The sequence below is a fragment of the Brienomyrus brachyistius genome, unplaced genomic scaffold (genome assembly GCF_023856365.1).
Source record: "Brienomyrus brachyistius isolate T26 unplaced genomic scaffold, BBRACH_0.4 scaffold37, whole genome shotgun sequence".
Lineage (NCBI taxonomy): Eukaryota > Metazoa > Chordata > Actinopteri > Osteoglossiformes > Mormyridae > Brienomyrus > Brienomyrus brachyistius.
In genome coordinates this window covers 2,006,662-2,027,747 of record NW_026042312.1, presented here as the reverse complement: position 1 = coordinate 2,027,747, position 21,086 = coordinate 2,006,662, and the positions used below count along the sequence as shown (strand labels likewise).

General features: G+C 45.9%; 1 protein-coding gene and 1 long non-coding RNA gene across 9 annotated transcripts in view; one reads left to right on the top strand and one right to left on the bottom strand.

The window, feature by feature from the left end:
• The window catches only part of LOC125722166 (NACHT, LRR and PYD domains-containing protein 12-like), a 173,370-nt gene that overhangs the window by 59,354 nt on the left and 92,930 nt on the right, over positions 1-21,086 (bottom strand). The gene's annotated exons all lie outside the window — the stretch shown is intronic.
• Positions 3,701-16,092, top strand: LOC125722211 (uncharacterized). The gene is made up of 3 exons (XR_007386209.1): positions 3,701-3,776; positions 14,067-14,113; positions 16,017-16,092. It is a non-coding gene; the product is annotated as an uncharacterized LOC125722211 (long non-coding RNA).

The window sequence follows — 21,086 nt, the reverse complement described above, 5'->3', positions numbered from 1 at the left end:
AGTCCAAGTTTTAGCCTTGCATTACACCTATTATCTAATAATGGATTTGGTTTAATTATTATTAAGTTATTATGACTACGGTGGAATAGACCTCCACGATTAAAAGTGCGGGGAACAGACACAGTCCCATTAACATGAACCCTAGGTGACGACTCTAAGCGACTAGCAGGCGGTCGGTTATGCTGGTTTGCCTGCCGCCTGGACTTGGCTCTGGCTAGTCAGCGATTTGCCTGGAGACTATGAGCTATGCTTTTGGACAGGAGATCGGCACCAGCCCACGAGGGGTGAATACCGTCCCTCTTCAAAAGCCCAGGCCTACCCCCAAACATTTGCCAATTGTCTGTATAACCCACAGCATTTTTCGGGCACCAATCTGACAGCCAGTGATGCAGCAACAATAATCTGCTGTATATTTCATCACCACGCCTAGCAGGGATGGGGCCAGAGCGCGTTACTGTCACACACATCTTCTTCACAAGGCTACACACCTCTATGAAACTTGTCTATGTAACTATTGACTATGAATTGCAGAATCATGCACGTTCAATAGTTATAGCTCTACATTAATTTTATCATACATTGTTTTTTAAGATGTGAAGAAAATCCGCAAACTGTGTAACGTCGGTTCCCTGACTATGAAACTTACAAAGACGGTAGTGACCTATAATATATTTTGCTGAGCTCAGGGGTAGGAAATGTTTGTGAAAATACAGGACAAGTTGCATATTTTCGTGGATCAGTGCAGAACGATTTTGCCCAGAGGAACAGTGGTTCATGTTGTGATTGGCTGGTTGGAAGTCAGGCTGTGATTGGTCAATTGGATGTCAAGAAACTGTGACACTCCAATAGTGAAACAGCTGGCATGGAATTCCATGATAAGTCGCATCGTTTATATTAATATTAATAATAATAATAATAATAATAATAATAATAATAATAATAATAATAATAATAATACATCATGCTTAATGTATTTTCATTATTGTTATGCTTAAACAATGGAGGTTACACACCACAACGGACAAGCTTTTAAAACTGATTAATAGTCAGGCTGTTCATTTAAAAACTGTTAATGGTTCCTTATATTTTATCTCAAGTTTTGATCGTAATGAAAGGATCTGCAAAGAGAGGATTCGTAGCTGGGTTATCAAGGCTGTCTGCAATTTTCTTATTTTGAACAGAAATTAACATTCGTAAGTGCTTGTCTTGTTCGTCCCTCCACATAGGTTATAGGGTCTGCTGTCATACAGTATGCTGGCTATGAAAAAATAAAACCAGTTTTTTTTTCTAGTAGAATAGATTACTGTAATGCCCAATTGTCTGGTCAGCATAAAAAATCTATTTCACATCTACAACGGCCCAGAATGCCGCTGGCGGAGTGTTAACACACACCAGTCACAGGGATCACATCTACAACGGGCCCAGAATGTCGCTGGCGGAGTGTTAACACAAACCAGTCACAGGGATCACATCTACAACGGGCCCAGAATGCCGCTGGCGGAGTGTTAACACGCACCAGTCACAGGGATCACATCTACAACGGGCCCAGAATGCCGCTGGCGGAGTGTTAACACGCACCAGTCACAGGGATCACATCTACAACGGGCCCAGAATGCAGCTGGCGGAGTGTTAACACGCACCAGTCAGGGGGATCACATCTACAACGGGCCCAGAATGCCGCTGGCGGAGTGTTAACACGCACCAGTCAGGGGGATCACATCTACAACGGGCCCAGAATGCCGCTGGCGGAGTGTTAACACGCACCAGTCAGGGGGATCACATCTACAACGGGCCCAGAATGCAGCTGGCGGAGTGTTAACACGCACCAGTCAGGGGGATCACATCTACAACGGGCCCAGAATGCCGCTGGCGGAGTGTTAACACGCACCAGTCACAGGGATCACATCTACAACGGGCCCAGAATGCCGCTGGCGGAGTGTTAACACGCACCAGTCACAGGGATCACATCTACAACGGGCCCAGAATGCCGCTGGCGGAGTGTTAACACGCACCAGTCACAGGGATCACATCTACAACGGGCACAGAATGCCGCTGGCGGAGTGTTAACACGCACCAGTCACAGGGATCACATCTACAACGGGCCCAGAATGCCGCTGGCGGAGTGTTAACACGCACCGGTCACAGGGATCACATCACACCTGCTCTCACATCCCTGCACTGGCTTCCTTTGGCTTCTAGGATTGATTTTAAAGTTCACTGGCTAATTTGTAAATATTTACGTGGTTTAGCTCTATCCTGCCTCAGTAACATGACTGTAAAGTATTTCCCAGGCAGATCAGTCAGATCATCCGGCAGTAATTATCTGATTATTCCTAAAACCCGGCTGGGGAGGGAGGGGGCAGCTTTTAGTCACTATGGGCCCAAACTCTGGAACTCTCTCTTTGTATGTAGCTTAAGCGCATTTCCCCAGCAAAGACGATAATCGCCGGTTAGTCACTGTCAGATATCGACACCGGGATACTTGTCTGATTATGCTCATTACCGGTAATATCGTCACATCACCCAGATGTAATTGGTGATTTGACATGTTCCCAGGTATAACAATACAGGGAGAAAAAGGATTTTACTCATGGGATCAGGAATCCAAGTGCCAGTTGCTGCTGCATTAGCTGCTGGGAATGTTCACATCTCCTCCTTTCAGTGATACGTGTCGAGTGTAGGGACACCTGGCAGAAAGATGGCTAAGGACTGCACTGGAAGCACTGGTCTGACTGTTATGGGAGGTTCACGTCCATCTTGCTGTTGATGTGTTCCTATATATTCCTGTATATTCTGTGATTTTTGGCTGTAGCTTCTACATAATGTTTTTACCTCTAGTTTTGAGCAAAGATGCACTGACTCACAATTAGTGATCATATGACTGCAGCAGATTGTCAGGACACACAGAACACTCTACAGACTATAATTCATTTTGAAGTGTAAGCTGTGCTGCTAATTACACTGAAAACAAATGCTTATTGTAATGCTTTGTATTTTACTAATGTGTAGGATGTGTATATGTCTGTGTCTTAAAGTGTTTTCTGTTCCAGGCTGAACAGCTGTGATCTCATAGATAAACACTGTGAAGTGCTGTCTTCAGCTCTCAGATCAAACTCTTCCCCCCTGAGAGAGCTGGACCTGAGTGACAATAACCTGAAGGATTCAGGAGTGAAGCTGCTCTCTGCTGCACTGGGGGATTTACACTGTGAACTGGAGATATTGAGGTCAGTATTACTGGGTATTCTACACTCTAAACTAGAGATACTGAGGCCAGTATTACTGGGTATTCCACACCGCAAACTGGAGATACTGAGGTCAGTATTACTGGGTATTCCACACTGTAATCTAGGGATACTGAGGTCAGTATTACTGGGTATTCCACACTCTAAACTGGGGGTACTGAGGTCAGTATTACTGTGTATTCCACACTATAAAGAGGAGATAGTAAGCAGTTAGCTAAGGGAAAGAGAGGAGGGGACCTGCCTTGTCTTTGTCACTAAACTGTAATTCTTGAAATATTTATTAGAGCATCACATTTATTTAATAATTATAATGGTGAGGTGATATTCTTAATTGGGGAGTTTCTTTCTCTTTCTCTGCAGGCTGTTAGGCTGTAGAGTCACAGAAGAAGGCTGTTCTTCCCTGGCTTCAGCTCTGAAGTTAAACGCCTCACACCTGAGAGAGCTCGATCTTAGCTACAATCACCCTGGAGACTCAGGATTGAAGCTGCTCTCTGCTGTACTGGAGGATCCCAGCTGTAAACTGGAGAAGCTACAGTGAGTACAGAATATGCATTTTACACAAAAGTAACTGGACACCAAGAAAACCCACGATGCCTTTCAGCAGTTACATAATAAACAAACACAAACAGCTTCTGTTTTCTTCTCCTACTTCCTTATATCCCACAATCTTATCAGCCCTCGATCCATGTTAGAAATGATTAAGCAGTGAAGCAGGAAACATCCATTCTACCATATACTGTAATCCATGCAAAACATTTGTGTTGGTTAGCAAAGTTAACGGCACTATTACAGTTAAACATGTTCGTACTCCCGTTCTGTCCCGCTCCGTTAAATAAACCCCAGTATTTTCCCCGTACCTGGCTTGCTCGCCTGCTTTCTGCCCGCTTGCTTGCCCGTACGCCTTACCCGTTTCCGCGAATCGTAACAAACGTGTTATGGACAAAAAAATAATGGAAAGCAAACAGAATCGGGATCATTGTTAAAGGGATTTTTAGTAATTTAATTGTTTTCTGAAAATCCATTATGTCATGGTCCCCATTCTCCTCATTTGAATACAGTGCTACAGTGTAAAAAGTGGATTTAAAAGTGTTTAATTTTTTTTAAGGGTGAGTCGGTGTGAACTCACAGAGAAATGCTGTGAGGCACTGGCTTCAGCTCTCAGATCAAACTCCTCACCCCTGAGAGAGCTGGACATGAGTGACAATGACCTGCAGGACTCAGGAGTGAAGCTGCTCTCTGCTGGACTGGGGGACTTACACTGTAAACTGGAGATACTGAGGTCAGTCTTACTGGGTATTCCACACTGTAAACTGGATATACTGAGGTCAGTCTTACTGGGTATTCCACACTGTAAACAGGGAGTAGTGAGGTGAATATTACTGGGTTTTTCACACTCTACACTGGAGGTACTAAGGTAGAACATAACTAATGAGTTCAACATAAAGCAGGAGTATCTAAGTCTACAGGTTGACTTAAAAATAATATTAGACTCGCTAAGTGGAATGTCGAAAGTAATACTGCATTGGAGGTTAAGGATGACATTAAAAGTTTCTTCCAATATTTTAACTCTAAAAGAGCTCTAAAAGCTGAAATCACTCATCTGCAGGATAGTAAGGGCCTTATAATTGAAAATGAAGATTGATATAGTAAATGAGTCTAACGATTATTTTACACGGATGTTCACAGTAGAGAACAGCAACTCTGCATATAACGGATATAATGGACTGTTTTGCCAGGTCCCTTAGAGTCCGTTATAATGGGATTATGCTGTACTCCGCCAAACTGGGAGTAGTGGAGCCAAACAATCACAACTTCATCCATCCATTCATTATCTTCCGCTGAATCAGAGGTCGGGTCGCGGGGGGCAGCAGTCTCAGGAGGGAAACCCAGACTTCCCTCTCCCCGGCCACTTCATCTAGCTCCTTCGGGGGAATTCCAAGGTGTTCCCAGGCCAGCCGAGAGACATGAGCTCCTCACCCTATCTCTAAGGGAGAGCCCAGCATTCCTGCAGAGAAAAGAAGCCGCTTGCATTCGCAATCTCGTTCTTTCAGTCACTACCCATAGCTCATGACCATAGGTGAGGGTAGGAACGTAGATTGACTGGTAAATTGAGAGCCTTGCCTTTTGGCTCAGCTCCTTCTTCACCATGACAGACCGATGCAGCGCCCACATCACTGCTGATGCCGCACTGATCCACCTGTCGATCTCTCACTCCATCCTTCCCTCACTCGTGAACAAGATCCCGAGATACTTAAACTCCTCCACTTGGGGAAGGACCCCCTCCCCGACCCGGAGAGAGCACTCCACCCTTTTCCGGCTGAGGACCATGGTCTCGGATTTGGAGGTGCTGATTCTCATCTCAGCCGCTTCACACTCGGCTGCGAACTACTCCAGTAAGAGCCAAAGGTCACGGTCCGATGAGGCCAACAGAACCACATTGTCTGCAAAAAGCAGAGACCTAATCCTGAGGTCACCAAACCAGACACCCTCAACGTCCTGGCTGCGCCTAGAAATTCTGTCCATAAAACTTATGAACAGAATCGGTGACGAAGGGCAGCCCTTGCTGAGTCCAACTTACTGTCAACAATGCGGACCAAGTTCTGGCACCAGTTGTACAGGGACCGAACAGCCCTTATAAGGCAGCCCGTCACCCCATACTCCCGGAGCACTCCCCACAGGACTCCCCGAGGGACACGGTCGAATGCCTTCTCCAAGTCCACAAAACACATATAAACTGGTTGGGCAAACTCCCACGCACCCTCCAGGACCTTGCCGAGAGTATAGAGCTGGTCCACTGTTCCATGGCCAAGGCGAAAACCACACTGCTCCTCCTGAATCCGAGGTTCGACTATCCGATGGACCCTCCTCTCCAGGACCCCCGAATAGACCTTACCTGGGAGGCTGAGTAGTGTGATCCCCCTATAGTTGCAACACACCCTCCAGTCCCCCTTCTTGAAGAGGGGGACCACCACCCCGGTCTGCCAATCCAGAGGCACCACCCCCGATGTCCATGCAATGCCGCAGATGCGTGTCAACCAAGACAGCCCCGCAACATCCAGAGCCTTGAGGAACTCCGGGCGGATCTCATCCACCCCCAGGGCCCGGCCACCGAGGAGCTTTTTAACCACCTCAGCCACCTCCGCCCCAGAGATAGGGGAGTCCGTTCCCAAGTTCCCAGACTCTGCTTCCTCATTGGAAGGCATGTCAGTGGGATTGAGGAGGTCTTCGAAGTATTCCTTCCACCGACTCACAACGTCCCGAGCTGAGGTCAGCAGTGCACCATCCCCACTATAAACAGTGTTAATGCTGCACCGCTTTCCTGCCCTGCGATGCAGGATGGTGGACCAGAATCTCCCCGAAGCCGTTCGGAAGTTGTTCTCCATGGCCTCACCATACTCCTCCCTTACTCAAGTTTTTGCCTCAGCGACCGCCGAAGCTGCGTTCTGCTTAGCCTGCTGGTACCTATCAGCTGCCTCCGGAGTCCCACAGGCTAAAAAGGCCTGATAGGACTCCTTCTTCAGCTTGACGGCATCCCTCACCACTGGTGTCCACCAGCGGGTTCGGGGATTGCCGCCGCGACAGGCACCGGCCACCTTACAGCCACAGCTCCGGTCAGCCACCTCAACAATGGAGGCACGGCCCATTCAGACCCTTATGCTCGAACATGGTGTTCATTATGGATAATCCGTGACGAGGACAGAAGTCCAATAACAAAACACCACTCGGGTTCAGATCGGGGGGGGCCGTTCCTCCCAATCACGCCCCTCCAGGTCTCACTGTCATTGCCCACGTGAGCATTGAAGTCCCCCAGCAGAACAAGAGAGTCCCCAGTAGGAGCACTCTCCAACACCCATTCCAAGGACTCCAAAAAGGGTGGGTACTCTGAACTGCTGTTTGGTGCATAAGCGTGAACAACAGTCAGAACCCATCCCCCCACCCGAAGGCGAAGGGAGGCTACCCTCTCGTCCACCGCAGTAAACCCCAATATACAGGCACCCAGCCAGGGGGCAATAAGTATGCCCACCCCCACTCGGCGCCTCTCCCCGCGGGCAACTTCAGAGTGGAAGAGGGTCCAACCCCCTTCGAGGAGACTGGTTTCAGAGCCTAAGCCGTGTGTCGAGTTGAGCCCGACTACATCTAGTCGGAACCTCACAGCCTCGCACACCAGCTCAGGCTCCTTCCCCACCAGAGAGGTCATATTCCATGTCCCTAGATCTAGCTTTTGCAGCTGGGACCGCCAAGGTCCCCGCCTTCGGCTACTGGCCAACTCACACTGTACCCGACCCCTTTGGCCCCTCCTACAGGTGGTGAGCCCATTGGAGGGGGGACCCACTTGCCTTCTTTGGGCTGTGCCCAACCAGGCCCCATGGGTGTAGGCCTGGCCACCAGATGCTTGCCATCGAGCCCCAGCCCCAGGCATGGCTCCAGGAGGGGGCCCCGGTGACCCGCGTCTGGGCAAGGGAAACCATGGATTCAAAATGTTGTCCATCATTAGGTGTCTTGTGAGCCGTACTTTGTCTGGTTTGTCACCCAGGACCTGTTTGCCTTGGGTGACCCTACCAGGGGCATAAAGCCCCAGGCAACTTAGCTCCTGGTATCATTGGAACACGCAAACCCCTCCACCACGATAAGGTCTTGGCTCCAGGAGGGGACAATTACAACTTCCCAAATCATTTCAGTAACAGGAAGACAGTGAACAATTTTTTTAAATTCTATGCTACGTGGGCGACGTGGCCAATTACATGACCATCTGGGAGTTCCTCTTATTACAAATATTGTGTGCAGGTTTGGTCACCATACCTTAAAAAGAAAATTGCTGCCTTGGAAAGGGCTCAACGTAGGACTACAAGAGTGATTCCTGATCTTAGAGGAATGTCTTATGAGGAGAGGTTAGCTGAGCTGGATCTGTTCTGCCCCACAATCACACAGAAAAATCCACTTTTAGGCTAATAAAATAAGTCAGCTTCTGCACCACTGATCTTATCTAATTGGGTAAGTCTGTCTTTCACTAATCTCATCTAATTGGATAAATCTGTCTTTCACTAATCTCATCTAGTTGGGTAAGTCTTTCTTTCACTAATCTCATTTAATTGGGTTAGTCTGTCTTTTACTAATCTCATCTAATTGGATAAATCTGTCTTTCACTAATCTCATTTAATTGGGTTAGTCTGTCTTTCATTAATCTCATCTAATTGGGTAAATCTGTCTTTCAGTTTCTAACTGTAGGTGCTGGGTGATAATTTGGTAGTTTAATAAGTGTCACATTACACCAAATCCCACAACTACCAAAATCTAACTGAAGGGAGTTCTTTGGATATTACACTGGCTTCTCTCTGAATGACCACAAGACAAAACCTGATTATATAAAGACATTTATTTACAAAAAATGGACAGACTTAATGAGGCTCTGAAGCTGGTAGGAAAATGCCGTGTGTGATATACACTGAACAAAAATATAAACGCAACACTCTTGTTTCTGCTCCCATTTTTCATGAGATGGACTTAAAGATCTACAATTCATTCCAGATACACAATATTACCATTTCTCTCAAACATTTCTCACAAATCAGTCTAAATGTGTGATAGTGAGCACTTCTGCTTTGCTGAGATAATCCATCCCACCTCACAGGTGTGCCACATCAAGATGCTGATCTGACATCATGGGTAGTGCACAGGTGTACCTTATACTGCCCACAATAAAAGGCCACCCTGGAATGTGCAGTTTTTTGCTTTATTGGGGGTCTGGGGACTCAGAACCGGTCAGTATCTGGTGTGACCACCATTTGCCTCATGCAATGCAACACATCTTCTTCGCATAGAGTTTATCAGATTGTCAATTGTGGCCTGTGGAATGTTGGTCCACTCCTCTTCAATGGCTGTGCGAAGTTGTTGGATATTAGTGGGAACTGGTACACGCTGTCGTATACGCCGGTCAAGCACATCCCAAACATGCTCAACGGGTGACATGTCCGGTGAGTATGCTGGCCATGCAAGAACTGGGACATTTTCAGCTTCCAAGAACTGTGTACAGATCCTTGCAACATGGGGCCGTGCATTATCTTGCTGAAACCTGAGGTGATGTTCATGGATGTATGGCACAACAATGGGCCTCAGGATCTCATCACGGTATCTCTGTGCATTCAAAATGCCATCAATAAAATGCACCCGTGTTCTTCGTCCATAACAGATGCCTGCCCATACCATAACCCCACCACCACCATGGGCCACTCGATCCACAACATTGACATCAGCAAAGCGCTCACCCACACGACGCCACACACGCTGTCTGCCATCTGCCGTGAACAATGCAAACCGAGATTCATCCGTGAAGAGAACACCTCTCCAACGTGCCAGACGCCATCGAATGTGCGCATTTGCCCACTCAAGTCTGTTACGGCGACGAGCTGGAGTCAGGTCAAGACCCCGATGAGGACGACGAGCATGCAGTTGAGCTTCCCTGAGACGGTTTCTGACAGTTTGTGCAGAAAGTGTTTGGTTATGCAAACCAATTGTTTCAGCAGCTGTCTGAGTGGCTGGTCTCAGACGATCTTGGAGGTGAACCTGCTGGATGTGGAGGTCCTGGGCTGGTGTGGTTACACGTGGTCTGCGGTTGTGAGGCCGGTTGGATGTACTGCCATATTCTCTGAAATGCCTTTGGAGACGGCTTATGGTTGAGAAATGAACATTCAATGCACGAGCAACAGATCTGGTTGACATTCCTGCTGTCCGCATGCCAATTGCACGCTCCCTCAATGCTTGTGGCATCTGTGGCATTTTGCTGTGAGACAAAACTGCACATTCCAGGGTGGCCTTTTATTGTGGGCAGTATAAGGTACACCTGTGCACTACCCATGATGTCAGATCAGCATCTTGATGTGGCACACCTGTGAGGTGGGATGGATTATCTCAGCAAAGCAGAAGTGCTCACTATCACACATTTAGACTGATTTGTGAGAAATGTTTGAGAGGAATGGTAATATTGTGTATCTGGAATGCATTTTAGATCTTTAAGTCCATCTCATGAAAAATGGGAGCAAAAACAAAAGTGTTGCGTTTATATTTTTGTTCAGTGTATGAGTGTATGACATATGCAATGTTTGTTTGAGAGTGTGTGCGGCAGGGTATGTGTGTGTGAGAGTGTCTGCGGCAGGGTGTGTGTCTGATAGTGTCTGCAACAGAGTACGTGTGTGAGAGTGTTTGCAGCAGGGTACGCATATATGAGAGTGTCTGTGGCAGGATACGTGAGTATGAGAGTGTCTGTGGCAGGGTACGCGTGTGTGAGAGTGTCTGCGGCAGGGTACGCGTGTGTGAGAGTGTCTGCGGCAGGGTACGTGTGTGTTAGAGTGTCGGCGGCAAGGTACGTGTGTGTGAGAGTGTCTGCGGCAGGGTACGCGTGTGTGAGAGTGTCTGCGGCAGGGCACGCGTGTGTGAGAGTGTCTGCGGCAGGGCACGCGTGTGTGAGAGTGTCTGCGGCAGGGCACGCGTGTGTGAGAGTGTCTGCGGCAGGGCACGCGTGTGTGAGAGTGTCTGTGGCAGGGTACGCGTGTGTGACAGTGTCTGTGGCAGGGCACGCGTGTGTGAGAGTGTCTGCGGCAGGGTACGTGTGTGTGAGACTGTCTGTGACACCCCACCCCCAGTGCATTAGATGACTTGCCCCACCAGAGGCACAGGGGAAAAGAACCACTCCCCCAAACTAGGGGGGCGAGTGAAGTCAGTATTTATTGTGAGAAGTCGTAGAGGGGAGAGGAAAAAAAAGGAGAAAAATGAAAAGAAGGAAAAAAAACAAAGACAGGATTGTATTTATATATGATGGTTGTGGATGATAGGAGCCGTAATTGTTACGTAATGATTGAAACATACAATACATGAATCAAACAGTAATAATAATAATTAATAATAATAATAATAATAATAATAACAGCAAAAAAGTAAGAAGGGGGGGGCGTTGAGGTAGCTTTTATCCACAAAATAGTTTGCTGCAAACATACAAACAACCAGAATTCCAGAAAAGTTCTTTAAATTTGAATGAAATAACAAATAAAACACTTTCAAATCACATGAGCCTATATTTTATTCACAACAGAACATAGATAATATAACAAATGTTCAAACTGAGAAATTGTAGACCTTTATCCAGTAAATGAGCTCATTTCAAATTTGATGCCTGCTACATGTCCCAAAAAAGTTGGTACGGGGGCAACAAATGGCTGAAAAAAAAGAAAGTTACAGAAAGTTTAAAAAGATTTAGCTGGGAGAACATCTAATAACTAATTAAGTTAATTGATTTCAGGTCTGTAACCTGATTAGCATTAAAAGGGATGGGAAAGTGTTCTGTGGTCAGACGAGTCCAAATGTGACATTCTTGTTGGTAATGAAGGGCGCCGTGTCCTCCGGGCTAAAGAGGAGGGAGACCTTCCAGCGTGTTATCAGCGTTCAGTTCAAAAGCCAGCATCTCTGATGGTATGGGGGTGCATAAGTGTATACGGTATGGGCAGCTTGCATGTTTTGGAAGGAACTCTGAATGCTGAAAGGTATATAAAGGTTTTAGAGCAACATATGCTCCCCTCCAGAGGACGTCTGTTTCAGGGAAGGCCTTGTGTATTTCAGCAGGACAATGCAAAACCACATACTGCAGCTATTACAACCACATGGCTTCGTCGGAGAAGAGTCCGGGTGCTGAATTGGCCTGTCTGCAGTCCAGATCTTTCACCTATAGAGAACATACAGTAATTATCTGTGATACCCATGGTGCACTGTGAGCAGGTATACAGGCCCACAGAGCATGCAGATAATTACCTGTGACACCCATGGTGCACTGTGAGCAGGTATACAGACTCACAGAGCATGCAGATAATTACCTGTGACACCCATGGTGCACTGTGAGCAGGTATACAGGCCCACAGAGCATGCAGATAATTATCTGTGACGCCCATGGTGCACTGTGAGCAGGTATACAGGCCAACAGAGCATGCAGATAATTATCTGTGACACCCATTGTACACTGTGAGCAGGTATACAGGCCCACAGAGCATGAAGATAATTATCGGTGACACCCATTGTACACTGTGAGCAGGTATCAGTACTGACTACTTTTTATATTGAGTCACATGTTTTATGTGAATTACTTTGTACTGAACTGAAGGCCAGTATTTGTCACTGTGAATATGTTGTTGCAGACGTCCATCCAGAAATCAGAGCTGGGGGAAAAGATAAGGTCCTTATTCCAATTAATTTTTGGTACAAATATCAATGTGTCTGTTGCAGATGGAGGATTATATATTCTAGAGGTTTCTTTTTATTTTTAAGTTGCAGAATGTTGTCTCATCTGAGGAGGATTCAGTGTATTATGTGTGAGGTCCATTTTGGTTTTGATGCTGGATTCAGTTAGTAAATATTAGAAAAATTGCATATTCTCAACTCGTATTTATGGATTAAGTCTTCGAATGTCATGAAATGACTGTTACTGAAAAGGAGGTGGAGATGTGTAATCCCTTTCTGTCCCCGTGAGTGATGGTGAATAGTGATATTGTGAAGTAGGAAGGCCAGATTATTCCAGATTGGCGTGTATTTACAGGGTCTGAGAGTACAGTTAGTGATTTTAATGGCTTTCCACTGGGCTGTCAGTGCTGTGGAAATGGCAGCACTGTGTTGTTAAAGCAGTTTTGTTTCTTTAATGACATTTTGAGTAAGTCTGCATGTCTGAGATTTTTACAGTACAGCTGCTCCTGCTGTAACCATGAGCTGCTGTAGTGTGACCATTTAGTTAAGTCTTGCACATGATTTGCTAAGTAATAATGAAGAAAAATGAGCTTGTAATCCACCTTGAGATTTATTTTTATGTAGTCTGGAATGTTTGATATTGTCAAACCACTGTAATGGTCGGTAACTGGAGGGTTGTGTTGGGTCTTTATCAGGTTTCAATAATACTGTAATGGTCACTGCGCTCATACATGATGGGATCTGTGATGTATGTTTAATTTCTCTTACCAGTCTATTGAAGAGTGGAGATAATATGTCCCAAAAATGTGTATAGATTTCTGCAGGGTAACCATCCGGTCTGGCGATTGGTTGTTAGGCATTTGGTTGAGGACCTTATGGAGTTCATCTGATGTTAATGGTGCATCAAGCAGAGGTGGAGATTTCAGGTCCAGGGAGTACAAATCCAGACCAAGATTTTGTTTCAACAAACCAGTTTACTAATCTGTGACCGCGACTCTTTATATTCAACTGTTTGGTTGAAACAAAATCTTGGTCTGGATTTGTACTCTCTGGACCTGAAATCTCCACCTCTGGCATCAAAGGCATCTGCTGTTTCATTGGTTAATATGGGTAAGTCTAGATTATTTAAAAATTATTCTATATCAACTGGATCTGGTTCTTGTTCTGAGAAGTATAGGTTCTTATAAAATTTTCAAATGATGTTAATTTTGCATGATTATTCAAATATTTATTAGAGGAGTCACTTTTGCTTAAAAGTAATGCTTGTAATGGTCAGGTGATCTTATTTATTGTGGATTTTTTTCCATCTTTCTGCAGACTGTCAGGCTGTAGAGTCACAGAAGAAGGCTGTTCTTCCCTGGCTTCAGCTCTGAGGTCAAACCCCTCACACCTGAGAGAACTGGACCTGAGCTACAATCACCCAGGAGACTCAGGAGTGAAGCTGCTCTCTGCTGTACTGGAGGATCCCAGCTGTAAACTGGAGAAGCTGAAGTGAGTACAGAGTGTGTGTCTGACACGCTACAGATACTTACGCATGTATGTGAAGAAGAGGCACCAATTAATAAATGGATACAGCAGCACTATGTCATTCTGCTTCTCCTATAGTGTGGATCACGGTGGAGAGTGCAGGACCAGACCAGGCTTACAGAAATGTAAGTGTGTTTGCATGTTTTTATTAATAATACCATGAATACTATGTTATGGTTGTATTCACACAATTGTTCTGATGAGTGTGGCTTTTTGCACTGTGTGTAGATGGATTTCCATGTTTGTGTTTAGGTGAGTTTCATGTCATTTTAGACAAACATCCAAACGAGAAACAAAATATCAGAATCATCATCAAAAACACTATCAATTCATTTAATCGTTTTTAAAAATATTTTTTACAAATGCTTTATAGCTGCTTGTATTATCTTGGTGTTTGTGTGGGAGTGTAGGATGGTTAAATATATTCAGAATTAGTTATACATATTTAATTTCACAAAAAAAGAATACTTTGCATTTGTTCTTTTTGCGGATGCCGTGAGTGTATGTGTTTTCTGTGAGAGATTCGTTAGTATTGTCCTAAGGAGGCACCCGTAGGCAATGAGACTGGACTCTCTCCTCAAGTGCAAAATGTGAATTTGTATTTTTACAGGGTGGTTCTGTAACATTCATTAATATTCATGGGAGAATATTACTGATTGGTCACTGAATCACCTAAACCAGGGGAGCCCAAATCCAGTCCTGGAGGGCCAGAGTCCTGCACATTTTTGGGTTTCCCCTCATTTAACACACCTGATTCATCTCCTTGTGCTAATAACCACACAGCTCTTGAGCTGAATTATTTATGGTGGAACAGGGAAAGAATTAAGCTACTGTGCACAGTTTTCTATGCACGCAGTAAACGGTTCTCTATGGAAGCGTACTGCATTCATCTGAAAAAAAAACAATTCTGTTTTTCTGAATTAATGAGATAATAATCCCATTTTCCTGAGCAATATTTTTCTGTTTTATGAATTAATAAGAACCTTTCTGTTTTTCATGATGCACGATCTGTGTAGTTTAATCCGCTTTTATTGATTGTTTGTAGATGGTATTATCATAAGTTTGCGTGGCACCTATTCCACACTGCAGTGTTTGGTACAGTATGACATGCATCCATCCATCCATCCATTTTCCAAACCGCTTATCCTATATTGGGTCGCGGGGGTTCCGGAGCCTATCCCGGAAGCAATGGGCACGAGGCAGGGAACAACCCAAGATGGGGGGCCAGCCCATCGCAGGGCACACTCACACACCAGTCACTCTCACATGCACACCTATGGGCAATCCAGCAACTCCAATTAGCCTCAGCATGTTTTTGGACTGTGGGGGGAACCAGAGTACCCGGAGGAAACCCCACGACGACATGGGGAGAACATGCAAACTCCACACACATGTAACCCAGGTGGAGACTCGAACCCGGGTCCCAGAGGTGTGAGGCAACAGTGCTAACCACTGCACCACTATGCCACCCCCATACAGTATAACATGCTTCACGGAAATAAGTCGATGCATGCGAAATGCATTCAGACCGGCTTTGCTGTGACTAAAGACCGTGTCAGACAATCGCTGCAAATACTGGATCCTCATGGAGCGCAACTTCGGTGCCGGAATCATCATTTGTATCAGAATCTAGTTCCAAGCATTTATTAAATATCACGTTAAATATGTAATAATATAAGTTAAATATTCTGTTATTGATGGCCATTTTCAACCCACACGTGCCGGAATTAGCGGTTAGAAGGAAAGACACTGACTTTAGTATTGATCTCTGGTGCCGTTTTGTGGTAAATATGCTTGTGATGAATATGTCTGATGAATGTCGCTGCTTTGTCATTTTTTCCCCCCCTAATTAAGCTGTTAGTTTAGCTCACGCCGCATTTTGGCAGCTCTTCCCTCCGACATTTCCTGAGCTGCTTCATAAACTTCAGTTCCCGCTTCGTTAGGGGAAGCTGTGCTGTTTTTATATCGTACAGAAACATAAAGTACAGGTGGCCTGATGGGATTAATAATTCTTCCTCCTGCCTACAGACTCCTGCCAGCTGACGCTGGACCCCAACACAGCAAACAGATTCCTGTCTCTGTCAGGGGGGAACAGGAAGGTGACAGAGGGGGCAGAGCAGCCATATCCTGATCATCCAGAGAGATTTGACAGCTGCCCCCAAGTTCTGTGCAGAGAGAGTCTGACTGGCCGCTGTTACTGGGAGGCTGAGTGGGATAGAGATGGAGCTGAAATAGGAGTGACTTATAAAGGGATCGGGAGGAAAGGAGCGAGGGACTGTCTGCTTGGATTCAATAACAAGTCATGGAGTCTGTACTGTAATACTGACTGTTACTCTGTCCAGCACAATAATAAAAAGACTCTCATACCCACTGAGCCCTCAGGCTCCCGCAGAGTAGGAGTGTATCTGGACTGGGGGGCTGGTGCTCTGTCCTTCTACAGAGTCTCCTCTGATGGACTGACCCCCCTGCACAGATTCACCTCCTCATTCACCAAGTCCCTCTATCCAGGGTTTGGGGTTTATATAAACTCCTCAGTGTCACTGTGACGTGTTGCTGGTTCTCCTGGCAAAAAGGTAAAATCTCTGCTTTTCAACCTTTATAATTCTTCCATCCATCCATCTATTTTCCAAACCGCTTATCCTACTGGGTCGCGGGAGGTCCGGAGCCTATCCCGGAAGCAATGGGCACGAGGCTGGGAACAACCCAGGATGGGGGGCCAGCCCATCGCAGGGCACACTCACACACCAGTCACTCACACACCAGTCACTCACTCATGCACACCTACTGAATGGGCAATTTAGTAACTCCAATTAGCCTCAGCATGTCTTTGGACTGGGGGGGAAACCGGAGTACCCAGAGGAAACCCCACGACGACATGGGGAGAACATGCAAACTCCACACACATGTGACCCAGGCGGAGATTCGAACCCGGGTCCCAGGCAACAGTGCTAACCACTGCACCACCATGCCACCCCCTTTATAATTCTTTTTACTCTGAAATGTATGTTTGACATATTTATAGTTTTTCTCTCTGACTTAAATGTAACTAAATGTAATCCTGATTGGGGGGGGCTTTCCCTCTCCCCTGTATATGTACATTTTATATATTTATGTCTGTTTACTGTATTTCCTCCCTGTACAATGACAATAAAGTCTTTCTGTTCTGTCCTATTAATGTCCTGCTTCAGCGTCACCCAAAGCATAACTGAGTAACATAATGAAACCACAGTCTGCTGGATTAAGTTAAATTCACTGTATTACTGCAGCTGAACACAACTAACACAATGACACTGGAAAATTTGTTTTGTATAATAATTAACCCCCCCCCCCCGGTGTATGGTTGGCTACGCTCCCGTTGGATAGAAGGGGCAGGTGCCCAGGCAGCCTTGCCACCCCTTATGTGTCTGACCCAGAAAAATTGATGCATAGATAGATTCTGAATCTATTTCGTAATCAGTAAATAACATTTTCTCTTGCCTTGACTGTAAATCAGACGTAGACGTGTTTGAGTAGATTACCAGGTTTCCTCTGGTTATTGCACTTACCGCACACAATATGAAGAAAATGTAAGTGAACCGAAATCTCCATGCAATGAATTAGCATCCTGTGAGTATCAAGTGCTGCAGGCCATACATTAGCAATGGGCATCAGATCACTGTATTCAACAGGGTGAGGGGTTATTCAGGAAGGACGAGTGTATTATTATAAAACAGACTGATAAATCAGCTTGTTTAAGCAGTTATTACTGTATGTCTTGTTCAATAATCCAACATACTTTCCCAGCTGGCAGCTTTCAAAGAGGATTGACCTCATTGTTACTGCAAAACTCGACATTTATGAAGGCCTCCATACCTTAACAAGCTTACGGTTAAATGCAGCACGGCCCTTGATGTCCTGTCTGGATGTCTGGAGGTGATTTTCTGTACTGAGTTAGATGAAATGCATGAATCCATTTCCAAAAGCTGTTTATCTGGGTCCCCACGATGGGGCCCCTTGGATATGGTGCCAGTATCTCACAGGCCTTGGACACCGAATCACTCAGGCATTTCTGAGTCGCATCTTTATTTAGCCTGATCTTTATTTTTTGTCTGGCAAATTTAACACAAACCAGTGTGTGGCCTAAATGACACACTAATGAAAGCTAATTCAGTGGCAGGAAAAGGTTTCCCACTTATTTACATATATTTCAGAGGTTCACAGGGCTGCCAGCTTTGGTCTCCTGGCTGCTGTGACATTTTCAATTCGAGACAAATCTGCACACGCATTTACATGTATGTAACAGTTTTATTGCCTTGTAAATAGTCTATAGGGTTTGCAAGCTACTCAAACGCCTCTGATGTAACTAATTATAAGTTTATAATAGAATAATATAGAATTGCCTATCCCAGGAACAACAGGCGCAGGCGGGAACCAACCCTGGGGGGAACCAACCCTGGGCGGGAACCAACACACCACAGGGCACACACACTCACACAGCCACACTCACACAAGTACAGAGCCAATATAGAGACGCCGATCAGCCAACCCTGCACACCTTTGGACTGTGGGAGGAGACCGGAGCAGCACTGAAACACCTCACTCCAAACGGGCTTCAGTGCAGGTGATATATTTAGGCAGTGTTATGGCGGGACGTCTGTGATGGGGGGGGTGAGAGGTGGTGTTCAGGCTTAATCCAAAGTAGATTAGTGGGTCTCATTAGGAACAGCGACGACCTGCCCTATAGAGAGGAGGTGAAGAGACTGGTGGGTTGGTGCAGTGACAACAGCCTGATCCTGAATGTGGAGAAGACCAAGGAGATGATCATGGACTTCAGGAGAAAACAGCCCAGTCATTCAGCACTCGTCACTGACAACAGTGCTGTGGAGGTGGTCAGCAGCGTCAGATTCCTGAGGGTGCAGATAACTGACAGTCTGGACTGGTCACCAAACACATCATCACCGGTTAAACGGTCTCAGCAGCGTTTGCACTTCCTGCGTCGGATGAAGAGAGCTTTCCTCTCCCATCCTCAGCACCTTCTACCGAGGCACCATAGAGACCGTGCTGACCAGCTGTATCTCCATCTGGTTTGGCAGCTCGAAAGCCTCAGACAGGAAATGGCTGCAGAGAGTGGTGAGGCCTGCAGAGAGGATCATCGGGACTTCTCTTCCATCCATCCAGGACATTGCGCACAAACACTGTCTCAGCAGAGCCTGTGACATCATCAGAGACTCCGCCCACCCCCACCACGGACTGTTCGCCCTGCTGCCCTCTGGGAAGAGGCTTTGCAGCCTCAGGACCAGGACAGATTCTCTAAGAGTTTTATTCCTCAAGCCATTAGACTCCTGAACTCATGGCAGCCCCCCCCCACACACACACACACACACTCCGCCTCTCTCTATCCATCCACACGTCACTTTCAAGAATTGCTTTTTTTTTAATTGTCTACTGCAATATGTCTGAAACGGCGACGTACACTGGTGTTTGCTGCTATAGTGCTGTAAATATATTTTTATGCATATTCCACGTTAATTCCACTTTATATTATTTTTTAATTTACTCTACTGGGCCGATGATGAGTCAATGCAATGTAATTATGCTCTGATGTGCACTAACCGGTGTATGTTCTGAATGACAATGAAGTAGCTATTCTATTCTATTCTATTCTATTCTATTCTATTCTATTCTATGTCTGGATAAGTATGGGCTGGAATACAGAGAGAAGCTGGTGGCCAAAGCAGTGAAGGTCATGAGTGGCAGATGCTCTGGGGTCCAAACAGGAGTTAGAGAGGTTGCCAGGTATGCATTTTATGTTCACTGCAGCCCACACTGTTTGCATCTTGTCATTGTTGACTATGTGAAAAATGTCCCTGTAGCTGCATGTTTTCTTCTCTTTGCTGGAAAGACTGTATGTGTTCATGTCAGGCTCATATGTTCACAAGAAATGGCTGGATGTTCAGAAATAAATGTTCAGTGGGGCCCAGGGGAACTGCAAAGGCTCAGTGAGACTAGATGGGCCTGCTGCTGTGCTGCGTGTAGAAACCTTACGGAGAGGCTGAGTGCTGGACTAAGGCTGCCAGGTGAGATTTTAGATGATGCCGATCCCCAGAGAGCTGCAGAAGCCAGAGGACTGCAGTCTCAGATTGACTTGAGTTTTGTAGGGCTCCTTGTAGTGTTCAGAAAGGTGCTCGGTCAAGCAAAGTTTCTGCCAGACGTGCTGCAGTCACCTAAGGCTGATTTTAGCAAAGCAGCCGACCTAACTGACACCCTCAGAAAGACCTTTGGAGAACATAGCAAAGAGGACAGCTTTACTGAGCTGTGGGGTACAGTGACTGAAACATGCAGTGATCGCCGCATTTCTGCCACTGTCAAACCAAAAAGAAGCAAACACACCTCAAGCAGACCACATGATAGTCTTGTCACATCTACACCTGGACAGCAAAGACATGTTAACAGCAAAGACGCCTTCAGAAAAAGAGCATTTATTCCCACCATGGAGTCCATGATCAGGGTTTATAAGCTGAGGGAAAGGGTAAATTGCCTGATTTTTTTTGCTCTCCTGCTCTGCCTCTTTCTCATAAGCTTTCTTTGATTCATTTTATCTTCATGTCCTTCATTCTAATGACCTAGAGGTCTGGTCACTCCGCTCTGAGTGTTTGAGGAGGGACTGGAACTGTAGACCTTAACTTTCTCTCCATCACAGTTCTGCTGGTGAGACTCCATGCCCTAATGGAGTTGTTCTGTAAGCCAGGAGAGCTTTCTGATCCTAATCTTTATTCAGTATCTGTTTGACTGCTCTAACAGCTCTCTGACTCTGCTGTACTGGGAAAACTCAGGGGCTACTACTGACATGTTCAGGTTGTGAGAGTCGGCAGATTGGCTACTTCTATGTATCTGGAGAAGTGATCACTGCAGCTAAGTAGTGACCTTTTTCCCACTGGAAAATATCTGCAGCCGCTCTCTACCATGGTCCTGCAGGCAAAGGTGTTGTGAGGAGAGGTTCTGTTACTTGGCCAGAATGCTGGCAGATTATGTCACACTGTTCCACCATTTCTCTGATGTCTCTGGTCAGAATAAGGATTTGTTCTCCCTTTAGCAGGACATCCTCTGCTACGTGTGTCC